Below are 13,621 nucleotides of genomic sequence, written 5' to 3'. Positions count from 1 at the left end.
ATTTTCATTTAAGCTCTGTAGGTGTAGGAATTCTACCACTCAGTTTGCTAGGTATTTTCGCTTCCACTGTAGGGTCATGAACGCCCCCCGATTCCTGGGGTATAAAGAAGGTGGGTGTTTAATTTCTGGTTGAGATTGTTACTTCGTATCCAAAAGCTAAGTCCTGCAGTGTTCAGCTAAATCCCTTTTGAATATGAGCTTTTGGCACACAGCTTAAAATAGTCCAGTTCTTAAAAGTACCAAGCACTTCCAAACTTTGTTCACCTCAGGAGTCAAACCTTTAAAAATCAAGTTACATTTATTTGTAAGTGTCTTGGTTCAGAGATTGTATTTAAGTGAAAACATTTGGACTTAGTTAATAAAATAGATTATATATGTACCAGAAAGGTTCTGCTAGTGCAGAAATATGAGCACAAAAAATACTCCTACAGTAGATATGGTTATACCAATAAAGCCAGTGCATTGACACAGATGAAACAAGCTATGTGAAAAAAAATATATATAGTTCTACCATCCAAATAACATTGGATCGGGATTGCATGTCTTCAAACTCCTGATCAACATACTTTTGCCAGCAGCAGTCTTTACTGCCAACATATTCCTTCTATTGGTTTTCTTCCGAGTGAAAAACTGTGTTTCTACAAAATCATTTAAAATTCAAAACCCATTCTGGTTTGTCTACTCAGAACAGAATTAGGCAATTATTTCTCTTTTGGAGTGAAAAACAGAACAATGCAGTAAGAATTCCAAAGAGAACTGAAAAGGGAGGAAAGGGGGAAAAAAGACAAAATCAGGGGAAATCAAATCTTTCACATACCTTTTAACCTAGAGTGTACTGCCATCTGTTGCGAGTAACAAATCCTGTATTAGGTCCACGTGCTACAGTAAGTTACCTTGCCTATCCAACCCAACTCGTCAATTCAATTATTAAAGCTTTTTCAGATTTGAAGTTTTTGATGTATTGATTGGTTTGTGTTCCTCTTCTAGCACTTGCACAGTATGGAATCCTTATCTGAAAATCAACTTCCCATCTATCAATTGCTTATGTTGCTCTCTAGCAGGACATTATTGTAGTGGATGTCTCCTTTATAGTTAAGGTTGCACCACAGTTTCCATTTTTCCTCACAGCTTTCACTGTTCAGGTTGAATTTTTTTCATGTTTTATGATATACAGTTGATAAACTATTCCTCAGTGTACAATCAATGCCATCTCCAGGGTAATGGCATAATAAAAACATTAGCTGCATGTTTTTGCTAGAAAAGATTTTCAATGAAATTTTTAGCTGGTGACTTGGGACAATTTACCATTACACTTCAGAATTGTCATTTGTTTCTTCCCAACTATACAATTTGAGGCAGCTAATATTATATAGTTGTTTTCACTCTGTAGATTCAAGATGACAGCAATGCATTGGTCTATGTTTGGTTCACATTTGACAGATTTTCCTTGTTTTCTAAAAGATAAGACCTCTCTTGGTTTAAGCATAGGCTCAAGGGCACAGTTACACAGCATGAATTGTTTCTGCAAATCATGGCACAAAATTCTTTGTAGAGTTGGCATGTGCAAGCAAGGACATTTCCTGTCTGTGGATCTTAGTGTCATTCTGCCTGTGGACATTATAAAGGACATGGATGTTCCAAAGCTTCAGGGATTTCATCACTGTGCAGTTGTCCAACTTGATACTCGTATTTTGAATTGTGCTAAATTACACTTTTCCCAATGCCACAATTGCTTTAGAAGAAACCAAAAAAATTTGAAGGAAAATATCTTCTTCATGAAGCGTTCTTGTAATTTTTTAAAAAAGAAATTTAATACGAAAGGTAAACAAAGCATCACAGTTTGCACAGGTAAATTCTCAGGCAATAGGAAATGACTGAAGATTAATATTCTGTTCTATTAAATTTATACTTTATGCAACAGTCTTACTTATAGAAGCCTATGTAATTTTTGTCCAAAGTCCATATTCTTCTGCATATAAAGTACATGTTTAGAGTATTTTGAATAATTGTGTATGGCACAGAGTTCTTGAGTCACAGATATGAAAAGTACATGTTCAGAGTAATTCAGATTAAGCATAGCAGAAAATATTGGCATATATAGGTCAGCTAAATTTACTTCAAAGCCTACTGCTTCTTTGGCATAGTAGGAAGGCTGCTGCTAGGTAGAAAGGGAATATAGAGTGTATGGGTTTTGCTTAAATTATTAAACTATACACATTGAAGAATAATTCATGAGAAGAATGAGACTCTTGTCAATAAAGACATTTGTCTAGTGTGACAATAAAAGTAATGGTGTGTACTGGTAATGGAGTCTGGGAATAATGATTTTTCTTTTTTTCTTTTTTTGTTTTTTTTTTTTTTTTTTTTTTTCTTTTTTTTTCCCCCCAATTTGACTCATTAGGATCGTAGTGTTGTTCAGATTGGAAGGTATCTCACAAGGTGACATATTCACAGGATGAATGAGGTTGGAAAACACCTCTGGAGGTCTCTTGTCCAACCTCCCTGCTCAAAGCAGTATCAGCTAGAGCAGGTTGCTAAGGGCTGTGTCCAGTTGGGTTTTGAACATCTCCAAGGATGGAGACAGCCTCCTTGAGCAACCTGTGCCAGTGCTCAGTTATTCTCACAGGAAAAAAGTTTTTTCTTCTGTTTAAATGGAATTTCCTGTATTTCAATGTGTCTGTTGCCCGTTGTCTTGTCACTGAGTACCACTGAGGAGAGTCCGCCTCTGGCTCCTGTACTCCCACCACATCAGATATTAATACACATTGATCAGATCCTCCCCCCCCCCAGTCTTCTCCAGGCTGAAGAGTCCCAGCTCTCTCAGCCTCTCCTCGTTCATCAGATGCTCCACTCCCTTCGTCACCTTTGTGACCCCTTGCAGGACTCACTCCAGTAGCTCCATGTCTCTCTCATGCTGGGGAGCCCAGACATGGACCCAGCACTCCAGGGGTGGCCTCACCAGGGCTGAGCAGAAGGGAAGGAGCAGCTCCCGGCACCTGCAAGCGGCACTCTGCCTAATGCAGCCCAGCTGCGACTGGCCTGCCTTACTGCCCCTGCACGTTGCTGGCCTATGTCAGCTAGTCCAGCCTCCTGCTGAACCCAGGGGAGCTTCGAAGGCATTTTAAAGGACCTACATAAAGGTGCTTTTACACCCAGTAGTCACTGGAATGCTCTTGAAACTGTGTACAAAACTATGCTGTAACAGTAAGGATAGGAGACCTTTTATTTACTGAGGGAAAAATACATCCTTGAAATGACATTCTCCCAGTCAAGGATAAAACAAACGTTTTGATGTTATTCCAATAACTGTCGGTGGCTGCATCATTTCTGTGTATAGGTGTGTTATTGGTGGCTCCTGGGCCGCATATGCTCTGCCTGCAGTATGGAGTAACTCTGTAGTTCATAGACTAAACTCAGCGGCGCTGATACAAACATGTTTGTGTATTTGTTTAGCTTCTGTTTGCACACTTTTGTGCTGGGTATAACTGAGTGAGGTATTATTAATCAAATAAAATAATACACCGTTTAAGGAAATATGTGAAAACTGATTTTTTAAAGGCCAGAGCCTTAATCTTTTCTGTACCTCAATTTTCCTGTCTGAAAATGAGGGTAGTACTGTGTACACTACCTCACAACAGATGGTAGAAGGTTATATTCCTAAAATATTTTGAAATCCTCTAATGAAAGGCCACTACAGATGTGCTGGGACAATATTTAACGGTGTTTTTCCATTATTTCAAAGTACTATGTGTGAGTATATATACAGCTAAACAGAGTATGAACTGTTACACTTACTCTTCAGAAACTACTGTTAAGACTGAACACAGGGATGTTTTCACCTTTTTAGCTGTATGACAGCCAGGCTTTGGGGCAATATGAAATCCATTTTTAATTGTCATGATTTAGCCCAGATCTGATCTGTGGGCACACAGCTTTATTTATATGATATGTTACCCTCTTTGGGGCCAGCCTACTCAATTAAAATAAAATGACTTAGGCTTATGATCCAAATCTGTGATCAATGGGCAGCATTTGTGACATTTCATGGATTATTTGAAATAAATAAACAGCACCTTGCTGTTATGATAGTGTAATATATGTTATAGCGACTCTTTTGGATAAGAATACTTAAGAAATTTGACAAAAGCAGTTTGAGTTTAAATAAAAGTGTTTCCTAAAATTCACCACAGAATCAAAATTCCTATTTAATGAGAAACTGTCTGTAATTATGTATGTTGCATATAATGTATCATAGTATATATATATAACCTCCCCTGCATAATGTTTATGCAGTAAGAAAAAGAGTATGCTATAAAAAGGGTATAATTCATTTTAATAAACTGCTATTCTTTCTTTTTTATTTAATCACTCCCCTAATTTCTGCATCTCTTTTAAACTAGGGAAGGAGTTACTAAACAATTCCAGAAACAGTGAGGCAGACTCTGAGTTTTAATTTATACATGTTAGTTCAGGGATGGATGACTGCTGAAGAGAAACATCTATTTCTTAATTAAGTACTGTATTATTACTCACAGTTTCTCACTGCACTAGTAATCATCTTTATTCTCTTTGCAAATACTAAATACATTTTTAAAAAATCAGAGTCAGCTTTAAAAGGCCACTGGCTTTATTGGGCTGAAGTTCCTAAACAATTTTTCTTTTAACTTACCGAAGCTAAGTCTGAACTTAGCTCTTGGGAAGAATGAAACTGTTAGGTTCAGTGTAAATACTTTTACCAGTCTCCCTTAAAGCTAAGCAAGTTTCTGAGCTTTCTAAGGTTTCTAAGCTGACAGCACCCCTATATCTTACGAAACAATGTGTGAATCAAAACCACATTGTGTGCTTTTTTCATAGAACAGTGAATAAATAATAGCAGTATTTGATGGTCAGTTTTCCAAAATCGAAATTCCACAGTGAGGAAGAAAAAATATTTTTACAGCCACAGAAGTTATTCATTTTGTCATACTTTTCTCTGGTTATATTTTCAAAAGAATGTAATAAAGTACATGAGGCCATTTTTATATGCATTTGTATGCATAGACTTATAATTTTGTGTCCAGCTATCTACTTTACATATGGAAAGCCATTGTTTTGAATTTTTTTGTGGTGCAGTTCAAGAAGTCCTTTTGAAAGCTTTCTCTATGTCATTTATCCCTCTTGCATAATAACAGCAATTTAAATTCCATGTAAGAAGAGCAATACTTGGTGTAGAATTTTTTAAGTTCCTGTGAAGGAAAAAAATACACTAAGTATCTTGTTCTGTTGCCATTTGCAAAACCCTACTTACTTGGTATTTCCTCCTAGGTCTCTTCACAGTTTTATTAACTTGACTATTTTAATTTTTCTTTGGCCTGAATGTTGCTATACAGTATTGAATCTCAGACACTGAGCAAATATGGTGATTTTAAGTTATATGAGCATAAACAATCATGCCTTTGTAAGTTTATTCCATAATATGTGTTCTCTGATTTTGTTTTTGATCCTTTAATGTCCTGTTTTTAAAGCATGCATAAATACAGTATTAAGATATCATAGAAATATTAATATTGGGGGGAAGAAAAGTATGTGTAGGTCAGTATGAATTTGCTAGTAAAACCAGCAAAAGTAGTACATACTTGTCTGTTTACTGCTTTTCCTATGATTCTCCAGGCCCAGTGAAAGAAGTTGTATCCGCAACATTGCATTTCTTTTATGAGTAAGACTGCATTTAATGCTGAAGACTCTGCCTGCACGACTATGTCCACTATAAATCTGACCTCCACACCTCCCTTACCAGCATTGCTGTATTCATGCTCCTTTGAAGTGACTATTGGTAGAAACCATGCTGATAGTGAAGTTTCTCTATGCCATTGCATATGCCACGAGCATCAGCAGTGGCGTCCTGTCTGCCACTGCTTGCAGTGTAGACCTAGTTGCAAGGTCTACATTGCAACTGGCAAAAGAACATAGCTTAGGGGAAAAGCCTGTGGTCTTTCTTATCTGTGGTCTTTCTTATCTGAATGTGATCCTTAAAGTGTGCATATCTACTTGTTGGATGTATGATTCCAAGGACAGGAAAAAATGATAACATCCCATCAACTTGGAAGGAAAAGAATACTTTTCTTTTTCTTGCAGTGGCCTTTGTAAGTTATTTTAAATCTTGCCTATAGTTAAATTCAAATGGTAGCTCTATGTTGATCTTTTCTTGCAAGCTATCAGACTAATTCACAGAGAATGAGTGAAAATGGGGATTATTTCAAACCTTATTTTTTAAAGATTTTTTGAAGTTCCTCTTTCCATTGCTCTTGTTCTGTTTTCTGTCTGTATCATATTTCTCTTTTTGTTATTTGCAGTGTTCAGAAAGATTTCAACAGTGAATGCCAAATACTGCTCATCAAAAGATCATTTCCAAGTTGTGTTAATCTTTTCCAACATACTTTCCTTCATGAAAAAGAAAAGAACCTGCCAAATACATTCTTTGGCACATAATAAAATAATTTTGGGTAGCAGACATTTGCTCTAAATTCTTGGCAGAAGGTGAACAGGTCAGATATCCAAGAAAAAAGGGTGTTACATTTAATATTAGTGAGTAATTGCTTCTACAAAATTTAGGGTAACAAGCTCACTATAATTCTGGCAACTAATGTAAGCTGCAGTTAGTGATCCTTTCTTTATATTTCCCAGGGACTGTGAAAGAACTTGTAATACAGGACACATTTCCCAGGGCTCTGGAAATAATTTCAATCATTCAGCAATCCTAATCTTAAAACAAATGTTCAGGCCTTATTGTTCAGCTGATTTTTCTAAAAATATATTTCAACTGCAGTTGAATATTTTAAATTGCTAATGTGTGTCCTTGTTAAGCCCTTTATATAATTGCGAAGGTAAGTCTTCAAAAATAAGCAGACACTGCCAAAAACAGAGAAGCACTCTAGGATATATTACTGAGAAAGAAAAAGCTCAGCTTGGAGAAGAATCTCAGTCTGCTGTGAATAATAAACTAGATGTGGTTTAGGATTTTTGCCCACCTATTTTTTTAACTGTTTGTAGAATATTATCACTGGCTCCAGGCACCAAACTTTTATTAATTTCAAGCAAACGTATTTCTGGAAACCACTGTCCTCTTTGTGAAACCTCTGTGTATGTACACTAGGGTTCTATGAAAATAAAGTTATGTTTACATAATTACATTAGACAGAAATTTAAGGAGAAGCTCAGACGGGGATCCATGTTATGTTCATAATTCTAGCTCACAGTGCGTAATATGGAAGGGGAAATACTAGATTTTAAAATGGCAACTGCAGTCAACTACAGTGAAAAACATCATTATATTATCCTGGGCAATGGGCAATGAAACGTGTAATTTACTTCAGGAACTAGATTAGCATGTGTTAGGCCCAGGATCAAGAAAATGCAGTTGTTCTAAATTAGACTATTTGCTTCTGGTTTTGCAGCCAGAAATTGCATTCTTATGTGAACTTTCAAATATGGACTTGGTGATACATGTTTCTTGCTTCTCTATGCTAGTAAATCTAGACCTTCAAAAGAATTAGTTTGGTGCTAATTGTGCTGTTTGTACATCATTAGTCCTTGGAGGAAATGATTTTGTTAATGGGCCTGTTTCACTGCTCTTTAGTGGAACTTTTTTAAAGTGCAATAGTAAGACTCTGATTTATTTCAGCTCACCACATTGTACCATGCTTCCTTGCCTAGCTTCCTCCTTGGATGGCAGTCCCAATACCTGGATGTCGAACAGCGGAAGGCATTTTTCCACTATCTGCATGTAGTTTCCTTAGCATGCTCTGCAAGCCGTTGTGCTGGGTTTGGTGGCGTGGTAAGGCTGCTGATAGGAGAGTGTGGAGCCGTCTTTTCCTCTAGCATGTGATTTTCTTTTGCCTCATTATTCTGTGGAATGTTTCTACTTGATGGGCTAAATCTCCCATGAGTTTTGCATGTATACCCATTTATGGTCATAAAATGATTTTACTTCACCCTCTTATGCCCATTTTTTTCCCCTACAGCCTGTAGAGCTCTAGTCAGCTCTTGTACACATTCCATTCTTGCATGAATTTTTATATCAATAAAAGTTGCAGTGATAGGGCCAGATACTAGACTACCTTAAGAAAACGGGCAATTATGCACTCAAAAAAGTGAGATTGCCAGCAGGTCACATTGTAGTCGTTACAGGTTGGTTCTACTGAGCCAGAAGATTTAATCATTTCTGCAACCTTGGTCATTTTCATATCTTGTACCTGCCAGATACTTTCTAAGAGAACAGTTTGTTACTTCATAGATGAAGATTGAAAGAACTTCTATTGGGAAATTCCATAAAGACAATGCAGTATCAGAGAAATCGATGAAACAGGGAGCGCTGATTATTTTGCACTGCACATAGAGATGGTTGAATTATTAGAGAGAAAGAAGAGGTATTCAGATAGTTTATGCCTCCTGTCTGTCTCTTTCCCTGTCTCTCTCTCAACATCACTAGTTTAGTGATTAAAAGATATGACACAGACCTCCATATAAAATCTTACTTCTTTCTGGGACAGAGGGCCATGCTTGGCATGAGTTTTACAAAGATTTGTAAGAATGAGTTGTTACTTGAACTCAGTGTCTGGATAGAGGCTGCTGATCACACCTGAGATGCGTGGGAAAGACAATTTGATGTTCATAACTCCTTATTCTCTTGTCTCCTTTAGCAATAAAAATATTTCGATGAAGAATCACACAGTATGAATAATTAAACTGAATAGCTTACAAATACCCTAGAGGCAAAATCTGCTTTTAATAAATTATTTGAAAAGTATATTAAGTAAATTTACCAGGGAAAAAAAATGTCCAGGTAGTTCACAGATAGAAAACTAAAGCAGTACTCAACAGATAGCTTAACTATTGATAACCAGGGACTCCAGACTAACTGGCTAGGACTGTTATTTCGGAAATCATTGCTCAGAGAGTCCTTTTTATGTAGTTCTGTTCACCTGTATGTTTGCAGCAGAAGCTGTAGCTGTTGCCATTTAAGAATACAGTTTAAATAAGACTGCTTTTTACAGTGCTAAAGGAATCAGGAAGTGGAAGGAGCCCTTAGTGAACAAGCAGTTTGTTGGATCTACAAGTGCCAGATGAACTTGTGCAGGGAATACTCAGCAGCACCCCATTTATGTGCTTATAAGGAATAATTCTTAACATTTAGAGCAGGTGAGACACATCTCTCGTGATGGCAAGGAATTCTCAGGGCTATGTGGCAGTGCAGTTCTCTTTCCTTATGCCTACATTTGGTATGCATTGCTACTATGAGCCAGATTTGTTGCAAACAATTAAAATTACATAGCCTACAGGTCAAATGAGCACACAAAGAACAGAATTATGCTCATTAAAACAAAAACTAATCACTTTGTAATCAATAACAAATATTGTTTTAAGGGAGACCCATTTTTAACTGAAAAGGAGCAGTCAAGGGAAAAGAAAAATCTCAGTCATCTCTATTTCTGCAGTTACAGCAAAATGTAGCAGTGAGATTTTGTAAAACAGCCCTACATAGCATTTTTGGCACTGCCTAGGGCAAGAATTCCCAAATGGCTGTATATGTATCACTGATAGTATGTACAGACACCTCGAAGTGGGAAATGATACAGCACAGAACCAGGACCTGTTGTCATTGTCAGTGGTTAAAAAAAGTGTGGGAATTTCTGAACAAGGAATTTCTCTTAGTTTTCAACTCAAAACACTTGCATAACAATTTCTGGAGTGGGGGATAGGGATTCATTTAAGTCATTTCCTCTGCATGCATTCTGTGTCCTCTATTTTATGTTCTGTATAATCTTTCAAGACGTAACTGCTCCACAATTCGTAGATTTTACGAATTAAAGATAACGTCATTGGAAGTCTGCAGTTAATTTCTGTTGATATTGGTATTTTTTCAGGTATAATAATGTATAAATAATATTTACACATTGTACAGACCTAATGGTTGTATTTCTCATCCTTTCACTGGAGTGAGTCAGGGGAAACCTGGAAGCCATTCTCTCAATTCTGCTGAAAAATGGCACTTCAGCCATCTTCACTTCAGCCAAAAAAAAATGCACAGGCTTTGTCACTGCACAAGTGACTGTCCAGTTCAGTGGTACAAAACCAGTTAAGTGTGTGGTCACAGTCTTCCCCATCAGCCCTTTGTGTTTATGTCTTTAGCTTTAAAAGATCGTCGTCTCATTTTGGAGGATTTACTGCATTAAGATTTCATTTATTGATGCTACTTAAATGTAAATTAGTGCTTTATAGAGTGATTATTACAATTACTAAAATGATAGGATTTACAGGAAATAAGACATATGGAGATAGATTTGCAACTTTCTTCTTTCTTTCTCCCCCCCCCCCCACTGATATTATATCATTCCTAGCTTTGATCTATCAGAATTTCATATCATCTCTATCACATCATGTCTTAAGATTCCCATTTGCAGCACATTCTGTCTCTGTTCTACTTCTCCCTAACTGCCTTGACAGCCTGCATAGAGTCACTGGAGGGAGTGGTGTACTGATTTTTTGGCTTTGTGTTCCCTAATGTGGTTTCATGAACTTCAGAAGGAGGGCCAAGTTAACATTTGTAACACAAGCATTTAAATAGCTAACATTTAAAACACTTGCCTTTGTTTAATAGAAATCACCTTTTTATAAGACTGAACTATAAAGAGCTACAACATTGCTATATAATGCAGTGCACTCACATACAGAACCCCAGAGAAAACTGGTGACATCTGCTAACTATAAAAGCAAAGCTCAAGTGATTTTTCAGTGTTATCTGAAACCTGACACGGGTGGAGCTTCCATCAGGATTTTCTTAATTGTATTCATCATCTTTAAAATTTTCGTATGGGTCTTATAAAAACATTGCTATAGCTGTATAAGAAACCAGGAGATAAGTAGCTGTTGGTTACCTCAGTTGCTTTTTCTTTAATTACATTTTTATGTCAGGATTTTTCCAAGAGGTGTGAGGACCACACTCACCTGAACTCAGCAGCACCCACCTGAACAGTTTAACTCTGTTGATTTTCAGCATTTGGATGTTTGCAGCTAAGATTTTAGGGAAGTTGTCTTGACTGCTGGAGATGTGTAAATGTTGCTGTTCCATGACACTGGAGCTGGGAGTGTTGTGTTTTGTCATCTGACAGGGGCTTCTGTAATGGTTCCTTACCATCAAGAGAACCTGTATAATAAAAAGATTCATGACAATAATAAAACTGGGTTTTTATGCTGAGAATGTCCTTTTTTCACATGCAGTCAGGTGAGCTGTGTTACTCTTTGAGGATGTGGCAACTCAATACAGGACAACGAGGTTAGCTATTTGTGACGTTAATCTGGCAAAGCCATTGCTTGATATTTGCCAGCAGCCAACTCCAAAGTCAGCAAGATACCAAATGCAGAAGTGGCAGACACAAAGTCATGGTTAAACCTACTGTACATCCACAGTAATGGCTTTATCGCCTTCTTTATAGTTTTCTATAGAGGCTTGTTGGTTGCCTTTTTTATGCCATCCATCTTCTGATTGAATCTGGGACTATTTTGCAAAATGCTGAGCCTCTAGCTGCTGCCTGTTATAGTAGCAAACATCAGGGATTTTGGATGACAGCTTAATCACCTGATTCCTTTTTAAAACAGTTTGGCTGATTTATCCATCATGCATTTTAAGGTCTATTCCTTTTCAAGATGGTATTGTCAGTGTTAATATTATTAGTTCTGATTATACTGCACATAAACGGAAACTAAGGGGGATCTGATTCTGTAATTCTGGTCAGTTGCTTGCCGTATATTTATAGAGACAGATTTCGGTGTCGAGTGATCGGGCCATGGACCTCTGACTCAGGCTGCCTGTGCTCAGTGCATGCTTTCTTTCTCTTTGTGGAGCCCAGTAATGTGCTCAGATATTCTACAAAACAAATAACAAGGGAAAAACACTGCCACGCAGACCTTGCAGTCTGTTGTGGATGCAGCAGGAGGTGAGGCAGCTCATAAACTAGAGCAGGACATAAAGAGCAAGACAGAGTAAGAAGGGACCAGGGACTAGATAAATGATGCTGCATAGTTTTTCACGTGTTTTTTCCAGTGCTTTATTTTCATACCTTGCAATCTTTTGTAATTACACTCATAGCTGGACTGGATACTTTTAAGTGGCACGCCAGAACTGGGGGAGAGTCAGGAAGGGAAAATAGGGTAGGGAAAGGAGAGGATAAGAGGGTGTTATCAGGAAGAGCAAAAAACATTGGCAAAAAAAATGTGTATGGGGAAGAGAATCACAGAGGAAAGAATACCGCAGTTTTCAAATGATGGGTATTCTGTTTCTTAGATTGTTTTTGCTATCTATCTGTGATCTTAATTGAACCACTTGCAAAAAGAATCTTTAAAAAATTTGAGTGAGAGAGTGAGAAAGCATTACTCCTAAAGCTGTGGAATAAGCCCAAAATCCTGTCCTCCAGCCCAGACACAATTGGACATTGCATTGATATGGGGGAAATCCCTCAACGGACAAGACTATAAATGAAACTACTGTTGACAAGGGAAGGAGGCATAGCTATATGTAACAGAAATATTTTCATTTGAGAGCTGCTTTCTGTTTTTTCTTTTTTCTTTTTTTTTTTTTTTTTTTTTTCTTGTCTAGTCGGTGGAGACTGCTACGGCTCTTCCTGTTTGAGACAGCGCATGGGTGGTTTCCCCAAGGCTTTTAATGTTAGATTAATGCTCTGGAGACAGTGTGGTGATAAATGGGTTCCTACAGTTATATCTACATCCTGTTCTCCCTTCCCCCTCCTGCATGTGCCTGTACATATAGTCAGGCTGCAGTGCTTGCCTTCCTATCAAGCAACAGCTCAGAGCAGCTTCACCCAGCATCTCTTTCTTTAAAATAGGTCTGCAAAAAATCTTCAATTTAGGATGCTGTCAACTTCATTACTGGCTATTTCTAGGACAACGACAAAAATGAAATAGAGAAAAAATTATGATTAAAAGAAGGATTCGTGAATTGGCTTGTCATCTGCTGCGTGACACATTCCAGTTAATTACGTTTGCGATTACTGTTCACTTTCAGAAAATAGGTTTATGGGAGTGGCCTTTTTTGTTGTTGTTTCATGTTTTAATGGCAATGCTCTGCATGTCATATTACACTCAGCAATAAATGTGGTGAGCAGAGCTTTTGAAATCTCTTCCCTTCTGTGAGAGAATGGCTCCCCTGCGTGAGCTGCATCTCTGCTTTGGTTTTATACAACTTGTGTGTAGGCTTCAGAAAACACTGATACTAAAATGTTGAAAGGAAAGTGAAGATTTGAGTCATTTTTACAATTAGTGGGACTTGCTCTTGGTGTGATTCGTATTTTTTTCCTTTTTTTTTTTCTTTTTAATTAGTAGATTTCTTTGGTGATGCCTCCCAGTGCGCATTTCCCCTGCTGTATGACTTCCCTGGGGTGGGATGTGCCTGGGGAGGGGGGGGGCTGCAGCAGCCGAGCGGCCCTCAGGATGGCTCCCTTAAACCTTCTGAGTTCCCTGTAACCAGCTTGCCTTCCTCCGTTCACCCTCCAGGCGTCTTGCAGGTCTTGCAGCCGGCTTATTTTTAGACTGCGAAGGTGCAGGTCACTGATGCGTTTCGCTTTCACGT

General features: G+C 37.8%; 1 protein-coding gene across 7 annotated transcripts in view; it reads left to right on the top strand.

Annotated features, from left to right (window-relative positions):
• Window positions 1–13,621, top strand: part of TBL1X (transducin beta like 1 X-linked) — a 204,543-nt gene that overhangs the window by 150,256 nt on the left and 40,666 nt on the right. The gene's annotated exons all lie outside the window — the stretch shown is intronic.

This window comes from Rhea pennata, chromosome 1, assembly GCF_028389875.1.
Source record: "Rhea pennata isolate bPtePen1 chromosome 1, bPtePen1.pri, whole genome shotgun sequence".
Taxonomy (NCBI): domain Eukaryota; kingdom Metazoa; phylum Chordata; class Aves; order Rheiformes; family Rheidae; genus Rhea; species Rhea pennata.
This window is presented reverse-complemented; position numbering and strand designations above follow the sequence as displayed.